At 40.2% G+C, this 11,760-nt stretch overlaps 1 non-coding gene across 1 annotated transcript; it reads right to left on the bottom strand.

The window, feature by feature from the left end:
* Positions 1-7,706: 7,706 nt before the first annotated feature.
* Positions 7,707-7,838, bottom strand: LOC114708858. Its single transcript, XR_003736859.1, has one exon. It is a non-coding gene; the product is annotated as a small nucleolar RNA SNORA68 (small nucleolar RNA).
* Positions 7,839-11,760: the final 3,922 nt, after the last annotated feature.

Raw genomic sequence — 11,760 nt, 5'->3', positions numbered from 1 at the left:
CTCGCTGGCATTCTGCTTTCAGGTCAGCTCTGCATTGATCTGGTTCTGCTGTCGCCTTCCTGTCCCACCAACTTCACCTTCTTGTTGATGAAGTTAAAAGTAGCTCAGACCAAGGAAGGGAAAATGTTGTCTAGCCAGTCATCAGACCAGAAAAATGGACCCAGATAAAGCCATCTGCAAAGCTCCCAAGGAGACAGTGATTCACCACAGACATAACATGACTAACGTGTCCATTGAGACTCTGGGAGACTTTCCTAGGAACAGTCAATCATGGTGGTAAATTTCTTCCCCTGCCTGGTGAACACAGGGAGGGCATTGAAGGATCTGAAGTGCAAGGCAGAATTTCTCTGAAGGTGGAAATTGTAAAGCCACTTTCTTTCAATTCATCCTGAACTCTTTGAGTCTTGAGGACCAAGGGAAGCCCATGAGCACTCACAGACAAAAGGCAGTTCAAGAGCTCAAGGCAGATGTTTCCGTATTCACTTCCAGCACTTCCTTCCAGGTCAGCCATGGAAACTCACTAGCGCGAAGGGCTCCCAGAGCCTTTTGCATTTGACATCACTGTAGAAAGAATATAACCTCTGCCTTTGCTGAAGACCGGACCACTTTTTGACGGAAATAAGCATCAATGTATAACTCAGATGCAGAGTTTGGGGTAATAGGTCCTCATATCTACATTAGCCGTCCCTGTGGAAACAAGACCCTGAGTCCATATTTAGTTCAGATCAAATATTGACCCCTTTATAATACTCTGCTTGGCTGTGAACATTTCAAGACACTGCTTTATGCAAATCTGGACTAACTCTGCCCTTCTCCAGAGTGCTAGGATACCTCTGTATTTTCCTTGCTTTCTGAAATGGCTGATAAGATACCCCTTCCATCATTTCCTTGGATCCATAAACTCAAATGCATCGGGGTACTGATATGTTCCTGGTGATCTTAGAAGCCTGGGTGTTCAGTGTTTGTTCTGTTGCAGATGAATTTCCTCCATGATTGACAGGAGAGCCACCATATTTTTCTCATGTACTTAGACATGTTCTGTATCTATGGTCTTCAAAGCATTTAAAAGTTGGGGCTTTTACTTTTACTGATGTTCAAATATGAACTAGAATAATTTATACATATTTACTTTGTATTTAAGAAGCCAAGATCAGCCAAAGCTTCCATGTCAACTTGAAAATCAGCTCTCCTAGATCAGGAATAGTCAAAAGGTCTATTAAAAGGGACAGATCATAGATATTAGACACTTGGTTACACATCACATCTGTTGGTGTAAGCACACAGTAGCCATAAATAATGTGGAAATAGTTGAACACAGTTATGTTCCAACAAAACTTTTCCTCACCAAACCCATTTGACTAAAGGACTATGACCTAGATCATTGCAATAAAACAGAGTCAGTATTCATGAGATGGCTAATTGTCTTCTCAATATGGATATATACTTAGTACTATTTGAGTACTAGAGTAATCTTGAATTTTAACTTGAGCAATATCTGAGTGGTTAGTAAAGCATACCTCTGGGCATTTCCAGAGTAGATCAGATTATGAAAGTTCTGACATCATTGTTTTAAATTCACTGGTGGGTTCAAAATTTGAATAGAATCTTAGGAGCTAGGAAGACTGTGGAAGGTAGAGCCTATTTAGAAGAAATGGCTTGCAGACTAGTGCCTTTGAAACATGTATAATGGGCCTGTTCCTTTCATGTTATTTCCCTAGCTGTATAGGCTCAGCATCTTTCTTCTACCATGTCTATGCAGGGCTTAAAATCACTGGGGCCAGCTATCCATGGATTAAACCCTCTGAAACTGTGAACTGAAATGTCTTTCCTCTTTTTAAATTATTTCTTTCTCATATTTGTCAGTGAGAAGCTAATCCAAGAGGAAAGGCAGGAGCTGAAGAGCTTCAAGTGTCCCCTAAACAAGACAAATTACTTGTTTCTGGTGATGATACAACACAAGGAAAGGTAACCACAGTAGTATGGTATATACTTGTCTTTCTTTAAGTGATAAATTATGATGGGTCTTCCTTTGCATACTACATAGACAGCTATCTCTTTTAGGTTTTAAACATAGACATTTAAAACCAAGCTTATTTAAAGCATAAACTCTTCATAGTTGCCATATTATCATGATATATCTTAATGCCATTTTGTTTTCATTGTAAGGGAGAGAATAAGAACACCTAACTCACTAGGAAGGTAACTGAGTTTCAGCTTGCAGTTCATGGAATCTTGGAAATAAGCCTCTAAGTATAATTAAGATAATGAGTAGCTAAGATAGTCTAGCCAGTGTTTAAAGACAGATTGTCCTTGGTCTAATTACTCTAAAAGCATTTCATGTGAGCTGATATGTGCTCTGTTCTGGCCAGTTCCATAGGCTATTTCTTACTATCTGTGTATGAACATCAGTATTCTCTAGCACTCAAGATAGACAGGAGAGCAATGCTGTCTCATAGAGCTAAGCAAATGGAAGTTGTCATAGAATTCCCAGAACTTGATCATAATCAAAATTCTACTATCTTAGTTAGTGGATATGTCTTGTTTCCCATACATGTCTGAATATCTTGGATAAGTTCTGACAGGAGAACATCTTGGCAAGTGACTACTTTGTTCAAAAACTACCATTAAACATGTTTTTCTTCTATGGCATGCTAGAAATAAGTGGCCAGGCAGATAAAATGATTTCACCCTAGTTGAGCACCAGAGAATACATCTGACAGCAGACTGGGAGATTCAAATATCCACATTTCACAGTAAATTAACACCAGACCAATACATTCCTTCAAAGGCTAATTCATTAGGTGTGAGATAGCTACATGAGTTTTCACACCAGTAAATGAATATTATGCCTTAACACCTATTAGTTGGGCCATTTTAAGAACAAATGTGGTATATAGATAGACCACAAAACTATATTCACAACTAAGGTATCATTAGAGCCTTATTATTTCAAACTGGTGGTGCCAAAGTCCAAGAAATGGGGCCAAAGGCATTTGTCATCAGGATACTTCATCGGCAAGCCTTTTTCGAGGTTATTTCAGAATTTTCTTTAGATGCCCTCCCTAGAGTTGGAGGCCTTAAGACCTTCCTGGGCCACTAAGATGGTACTTAGCAATGGGTTGGCAAGTGCATGGAGTCAAATGCTGCAGAAAACTTTTTGCAAACTATTAAGGCCTCTGCCCCCTTTCTGCCTGATTACTAAGATACAGCTGGTGACACATACCTTGAAGTGTTAAGCGGAGAATGAATGAAAGGATTTGATACATAAAGAACACTTCTTAGACACTCTTTCATTTATGTAAGAAAGATGAGGAATAAGGGACAGCTCTGTCATAGCTTCTACTATGGAAAAAAGGTCATTCTATGTGTGTATGATGTGTCTGTGTGTCTGTGTGTGTGTATATACCCAGACTAGGGGCTTTCTCCAGATCTAATGGGTCAACAACACTTCCAACACAGTAGGTCAAGGCTTCTCTTAGTATTTGCTTTTCTTCGTGCATCACCAAATCTATCTGATCCCTGGGGGCAACTCTAAGCCCTTTCTCTGTGCTAAGTCTAAGCTCTAGGATAGAGCCAACAGTAGCTTCTCTTCCCCTGATATTGCACCAGAACCTCAAAAATGTGTGACCCTATTCATTCACTGGGGAAGCCTTCCTGGAGTTCAGAGAAAAAAGGAGACTACATATTTGAGAATAACAGTACATGTAGGCCAGTTAGAGATGATAAGCTCTAGAGATGCTTAAAATTTATTTAGCTTCCCTTTAATGAATACAGTAAGCCTGTCCTAAGCCTAGGATGATAATGCTTTCTGTATTTGCCTTCTCAAAGGTAGGTATCAAAGAATCACTGCCAATGAATGAAGAAGTAGTGGTTCATAACAAATAAACACCTTCAGATGGGAAAGGACCTCCATGGAACTTCTAATTAAAAAGCCAGTCTTCAGGAAAACAGAGAGACAGAGACAGAGAGAGACAGAGACAGAGAGACAGAGACAGAGAGACAGAGAGAGACAGAGAGACAGAGAGAGACAGAGACAGAGACAGACAGAGACAGAGACAGAGACAGAGACAGAGACAGAGACAGACAGACAGAGATACCAGGATTAAAAAGTGTAGGGAGAAAACAGTACATTTCTGGTATCCAGCTCTGGACTCCTTATGGCCATTTGGGGAGAGGGCGATTCTCCTTCAACGGGATTTTAAAAAAATAATCGGATTTCTGTAAGGCTCCTTAAGGTATAACTTGCGACTCAGAAGAGTCGGTGTATTTAACTTTATTCCTTATCTATCCCAGGGATTAAAATGAAGTAAATGCCTAAACACAACAATGCAGAGCTGGACTCCGGTGGTTGCTGCACCCACCACGCCTTCCTGCAATTACAGCAACTAGCGCTTTCAGGGGCCAGCAAGCACGGGGAGCCCTGCATTACACAAAACCGCAGCCTGCTGTCTCCCTCGCGTAATTAATCTCTGCTTTCCACAGGAGCCATCTTCTGCGGAGCTCAGCATTTGCCTGGGACTCTCTGACTTCTTCTCTCACCATCGCCACTGTCTTTGTTTTGGGAAAGAGAAGTGGTATCCGAGGCGTATGAACCTTGCATGGGAGGGCACCTAAGCATTGAATAAGCAACGGTGCATGTAAAATGCATGTGGCCTCCGTCAATCCAAGCATCATTTCTTTCCCCAAATAACTCAGAAAAGTGACACCAGCCTGTATTCCTTTCTGAAGACTGTTTCAATATTTTTACCCATTAATAATGAGATAACTCTTTAGTGACTGCAATACTTTTTTAAGCTACCATAAACTAACTTCATGTGAATACAGACAATCTATTTATGCATGGGGAGGGGGAGAAAAAAACGCAGTATTTTTAACTCTTTTACTCTTCACTGATGTAGTTTCCATGGAAACCATAACATTGAGCCAAGCAGCTACTTCGACATTACATAATACTGTCTAATGGTTAGTTACTCCTGAATAAGCGTGTTTATTCAGTAGCTTTTCGTCCATGTAATCAACCATATCTACCCTGATTAGATTAAATAGGGACCAAAGTCATGAAATCATTTATTGCAGTGTGATTTGTGCCTGTTACTCATCTAGAAAATGACAGGCTGTGTTTGCCAAGGAAGAGGTGCCTGTGGAGTGTGCCTGTGAACTTGAGGGAAGAGAGTCTAGAGCTTCTGAGACACACTGATTGTAGATTTGATATATTTAGATGAAAGAGATATGACACTGAAGAACAGAGCAGAGGTATTCACAATACAACTGCAAGCTTTTTGGTCCTCTGCTTCCTTTTAGCAAGAACGAGAGAGGGTCAGCTCCGATTCTCAGAGGACCTATGCACACAAATAAAGCACTCAGAACAAAAGATACTTGCTACGGAAATTCTTGTTCCATTTAAGACCAAGAGTTTGCCTCCCATGAGCACTGGGGTTTGTTGTGTGATTACTGTTGATTGAAAAACTGTTTGGAGAGCACAACAGGCCACCAATTTCCCATGACTCTGCAGTTTTTGTGTGTTTGTCTTCTTTTTAATTACTTCATGAGACTGTCCTTTGAGGCCTCCTACGACTCCTTTCTCATATACAACTTTCAAAAAAACATTTGTTGTCCCCAGCTCTACAGAGGTATGACAATTAAAAATTGTATATGTTCAAGCTGAATGACAAATTGATGATTTGATGTCTTTTATATTGTGGAGTAGCCTGCTTAAGTGACCTAGTCAACGTATCCTTCCAAAAGCTTCAATGATTGCCTGTATCTTAGGACACCTGGATGCTTTATTCATTATTTTCAGTTATTGAAAAACATACAAATTTTAGCTGTTTTTCAATGAAGTAAAATAATGTTCACCATAACTAATTCTTGGAGACAGTGTCCTTTACCGTCATAGATACTTGATTTCCTCACAGACAACAGGCATAAGCTAGAGGAATTGATTTTTCCCTTCTTTTCTCTCCCTGTTCTCTTTCCTCTATCATCTTTTGACAATAATTAGTGATTTAAATAGACATTGAAAGGGTCTGTTGGGAAATGAATGGAATCCGAAGACTAGCTTTTTTAAGTCACTTAAATATTCCCATAACTATATGACTAATGAAGTTTTGGCTTACTCTTCTTTATATTCTTATTGAAAATACAGTAATAATGTTTATAGTTTATTTAGAAAGAAGACAGATAAATTAAAATCTCTCAAAATCCTCCCACTACAAACAATGAATTTCCCCCCTTTTTTGGAGAGGTAGAGTGCAAACAGCTAGGACAGGCTGCTATTTAGAAAGGAAGACCCTTTGTTCTAGGCCTGAGGCTTGGAGCTGTTGGGTCTCTCTTGCTCAGTAAGAACAACAGTTTCTCCTGTCAGAGTCCCAACCTTCTTTTTTTTTAATTCTTGTAGTCTTTACATAAAGAAAAGTGGGAAATTAACCTTTCCTAGGTTTCTGGTGGTTCGTTGGCCCTGCCCTCTCTTCTCTCTTCTCTCGTCTGCTAGCATAGGCGAATTTAGCGCACCTTCCCCTTTTCTGTTATATTCTTCTTCTCCTTCCTCCCTTACTTTCTAGGCATCATGCTTTCCAATCCCACTCTTCCTTTAGAAGAGCCATATCTGCTGAGATACCAAGTAGTAAAGTAGTTCCCAGTGAATGCATTCTCCTCATCTCCACCCAATCTAAGGGAACTGCCCCTCTTAGTTCCACAGGGGAATCTAGTCTGTATGATTCAGCCACGCTACTCACTAAAGATCACATCATTAACTGTTGACAAGTCTCCCTCCACTCACTGAACAAATATTTATAGGCCCCTATTCTGCCAAGCCAGGTCAAGTCCACAGAGGTGAACAAGACCAATAAGACCCAATCTCTAAAATCTCCCTTCCTCTGGCTTGAATATCTCTGCATCCTCAGAACATACTGAAATCTCTGACTCATAGTTCACACTTACTTTGTCAATTCCCCTTTTTCAAATTTCCAGTTTTATTCCATGGAATTACTTAATTTTTTGGAAAATAAAAACATAAATTAGCAGGAAAATAATACAACGTAATTCATCTATACTGGTGCTAAGCAGAAATTAACACTGTCCCATTTTAGGTACGTGTAGATTAGACAGTAATACAAATCATCTTAAAATAGGCTCATGGGTTGGGGAGATGGCTCAGTTGTTGAAGCGATTGCTGCAAAGCCTGAGGACTTGGGTTCTGATCCCCAGTAAGCACGGTAAAAAGTTAGGTTTGACCCCACCAGGGGGAGGCAGAGATGTGTATCATTTGAACCTGCTGGCCAGCCAACCTAGCCAAATCAATGAATTCTAGATTCAGTGAGAGACCCTGTCTTAAAACATAAGATGGAGAATATCTAAAGAAGAAAAACAAATGTTGACTTCTGAATTCCAATATGGATACACACACACACACACACACAAGATCACAGGACATTTGAGCTTTGTTTTCAGACAACCCACAAGACTGACCTTCAGCATTCTGAATGACTTCATCTCCTACTTGAATGAAAGCTTGCACATGAGGAGACACACATATGCACCACTGACTGGAACAGTCTTGGCCTTGAATTTACTTTTATGTTTTTCTTTGTACTGCACCAACAGTGAAGTTTAGTGGATGTCTTTCATCTGGAGGCAAGAGCATAAAAGAATGGAAGGAGTTGATTCCCCAAAGACAAGGGAACCCCAGGCACCCAAGGTGCTCTCAGGACTGTGGAACCTCCTGAATCACTCTGGGGGCACATCACAGACCCCTAAAGATGATAGGTTCCCTTTTCTGTGCACATTGATGTTTAAATACCCACTACAGGCAGCATCGGTTCTTGGGCTGGGAGTGGGGAGCTCAGAGTCAAACAATGGAAACTGCTTTCAACTTTTGAGAATGTCTCTTTCGGAGCCATTAACCTCTCCCTACAGTGATGATGAGTTATTACCCCTACTACCACTGATGGCCTATCCTTGGCATAATTAATTAATTTCTTAGTTGAACATAAAAGATTCTAAACAACCTATCATCTGATTAAGTCTACTGGGATATTAAAAAGATATTATCCTAGGGAGGCAAACACAACACAGTGCCTTAACTTAAAAGAGAAGTGTGCTGTGATCCTTTCTCTTGATACTGGAAAAGCATTGGATGAAACTCAGATCTGTTCATGATGAAAATGTCCAGAGCTCTAGTTCCTATCCTCCCTGACCAGACAAAATCCTGACAGAAGCAACTTAAGAAGGACAGGTGTGTTGGGCTCATGATTTCAGTGCACAGTGATGGGGAAGGCAAGACCATAGAGCTTGAAGCTGCTGGTCAGATGTCATGTGCAAGCAAGCAGAGAGAGGTCCATGCTGGGGCTCAGTTCACTTTCTACTTTCTATTCTGTCCCGGACCCTAACCTCTGGGACAGTGCTGTCCACATTTAGGGTGCATCTTCTCTCTTCATGTAACCCTCTCTGGAAACGTTCTCAGAATTATGTTCCCATGGTGATTCTGAGTCCCATCGAGTTGACAGCCAAAATTAACCACCACATTCAGTAAACTAGGAACAAACGGAAGCCTCCCTAGGATAATATCTTTTTAATATCCCAGTAGACTTAATCAGATGATAGGTTGTTTAGAATCTTTTATGTTCAACTAAGAAGTGAAATACTAGAGCTAAAGAGATGGCTAGGCAGTTAAGAGCACTGGCTTCTCTTCTGGATGATCCAGGTTCAATTCCCAGAACCCACATGGTGACTCACACCTGTATCTCTTGCCCCAGGGGGATCCAATGCTCTCTTCTGGCATTTTTAGGCCTTAGACATGCACACTGTGCACAGACATTCATGCAAGCAAAATACCCAAACACATAAAAATAAAGGTGAAAAAATCAGCCGGGCGGTAGTGGCGCATGCCTTTAATCCCAGCACTTGGGAGGCAGAGGCAGGCAGATCTCTGTGAGTTTGAGGCCAGCCTGGTCTCCAAAGCAAGTTCTAGGAAAGGCGCAAAGCTACAGAGAAACCCTGTCTCGAAAAACCAAAAAAAAAAAAAAGTGAAAAAATCAGTAAAACATTGGAAATACGTATCTCCATCATAATTTATTTTATTTTTTTTCAGCAGTGGGATTGAAGGGTCTTGTGCATGCTTGCCTAGTACCCTACTACTGAGCTGTAATCATTTTGTCTTTTGTGATACAGATTCCATTAATTTTCCTTAGGTAGGACTTGAACTATTGATCCTATTGCCTCAGACTCCCCATAAGTAGCCAGGATTCAAGGCCTGGGCTACTATTCTAATTTTAATTTTAAAATGCAAAGTATCAGCTTGCTATAACTATTGGACATTATCTCACCAATCTTGCCCAACCAATTAACAAAAATCGGGAAGGCTAAACACTACAAAAGAAAAAACTAAACAGATTTTTATTCCTCTCAATTATCTACCCTAATTAATGTGTCAAATTTTCCATTTGCAGAACAATTTTGTGGAATAAGAGTTAATATTATTCTTACTCATGAAAGGTTTCAGAACTAGGAAAATTCATAGCCAACATCTTATCTCAGGCGATCTGATGTTAGGTTCCTGTATTTTATTACGGTATTAGCTACTTTTCTGTTCCTGTGATAAAGTACAACTACCAAAAGCAACCTCAGGAAGAAAAGGATTATTTTAGCTTATGGTTCCAGAGGGATAAAATCAATAATCATAGGAGAGGCATGACAGCAGGAAGTGGGGGCCACAGGAAGCAGGGGGGAACACAGGAAATAAGGGGGCACAGGAAGTGGGGAGACACAGGAAGTGTGAGTGAGGCTTAGGCTCTTAAAACCAGTACTCAATGACATACTTCCTCTAGCAAGGCTCCACCTCCTAAAGTTTTCACAACAGCCCCAAACCGTACCATCCACTGGAAACCCAGTGTCCAAATACATGAGCTCACACAGGGGTCATCTCTCATTCAAACCTCCACAGTCCCATTTGGTAATTCCTAAATATAGGTCCAAAATTAAAAATACAGATGACTGATAATAATCATAACTATGAAAGTAGGCTGCCAAGCTTCCTAGTCATTTAGCCTTAAATGTTTAAAAACAAGCAAACAATGAGACTGAGAAGCTAGCTTAAATATCACGGCTTTCCCCCTAATTTAATAAAAATGAAAATAAAAACATCCTTCATTAAAGTAAGAAAAAATTTTGAGAGCCACAGAAGAATGTGAGCCCTCTCAATGTCTCCTAATGATGAAATTTAAACAAAGGATGTGCCTGTATTGTTTTCTCATTGCATGAGACTTTACTGGTCAGTTAAAGCCTTGCTTTTCTTGTGAGAACTACAGTTCATTTGTGTGCCTTGGGAGCGGGGTAAGCATCCTGTGCTTTTCCTTCAGCCTCACAAAATTCAAATTGGTCAGTGGGATTGTGAATATGGGAGAAAGGGGGCCTTTCTAACAAGAAGACAAAACCACGAGGACACTTTATTACCTGCAAAAGAATTCAGACCAGTAAGCATAAATATGGGAGTCCTGGGGCAAGCACTAGCATCATAGTGAAGAAAAGTTTGTATCAAATGTCTAATGTCATTAAATATCAAGAATCATGTCCCCAGAAAGAAATGTTCTGAATTTCTTGAATGCAAGACAACCCACAGTAGCAAATTAGATCTCATGATGCATCAGAGGATACACATAGGGTAAAAACACTATGCAAGTATGCAATATGAGATGGCCTTATGCTCTAAGGCAGAATTGCTACTCACCAGAGCAATGACACTTGGGAGAAACTATGAGCAGAATGATGGAGGAAATTCCTTTTCCTGGAAGACACAGCTCATCAGCCACCAAGCTACTCACACAAGTGACAAACTATATGAATATAAAATGTGCAGAAAAAGTTTCCACCATAAATCATCATCCTTTACAATACTTGAGAGAACTCACTGAAAAAAAATGAAAATATTGCATGTGGAAAACTCTTTACAAGAAGTCCCAGGTCAACAGATATTGGAGAATTCATACAGGGAAAAAAACAAAAAACAAAAAAAAACCATAAATGTAATGAATGTGGAAAGACTGTCCCCAGTATTACATATCTGATAACAGTTTTTAAAATAAAAAGAATGAGAAGCTGGAGAGATGACTCAATAGGTAAATTGTTTGCCACTTAAATTGAGGACCTGAGTACAGTAGGCTAGAAGTCATGTAAAGCCACACACACACACACACACACACACGAATGAATAGAAGTTTGTTGGACTGAGATTAGAGCTTAGTCAGTAAAAGCATTTGCTCTGAAATTATGAAGACTTGGGTTTGAATCCCCATCACCTACATAAAGATTCAAGCATGGCTCCACTTGTGGGTCTGCAACTCCAGCACTAGGAAATCCGGAGAACTCACAGGCTTGCCAGCTAGCATAGCCTAAACAAGGAGCTTTCAGTTAAGTGAGAGACCATATGTCAAGGCAATAGGGCAGACAGCAACAGAGGAAGGTACCTGAGTCCCGTTTTAGGCCCTGGATGTGCACGCATGGGCATATACACCACATGTTCATGAGCATGCACAACAACAACAACAACACACACACACACATACACACATACATGCACACAAATGCTCCCTCACAACAATTAGGAGTTTAAATGGAAATAAAATCAGACTAGGAAAGCAAGTCATAGCCAGGTGGTCATGAAATCTGATATCATAGACACAAATTCACTATGCCTATGTTCCTGCTTTTCTATTCTTTGTTTATTTTATTGTGGATACATTTTCTCATGCAAAACATTCTGATTAT

The sequence above is a fragment of the Peromyscus leucopus genome, chromosome 5 (assembly GCF_004664715.2).
Source record: "Peromyscus leucopus breed LL Stock chromosome 5, UCI_PerLeu_2.1, whole genome shotgun sequence".
In the NCBI taxonomy this organism is placed as follows: Eukaryota; Metazoa; Chordata; class Mammalia; order Rodentia; family Cricetidae; genus Peromyscus; species Peromyscus leucopus.
This window is presented reverse-complemented; position numbering and strand designations above follow the sequence as displayed.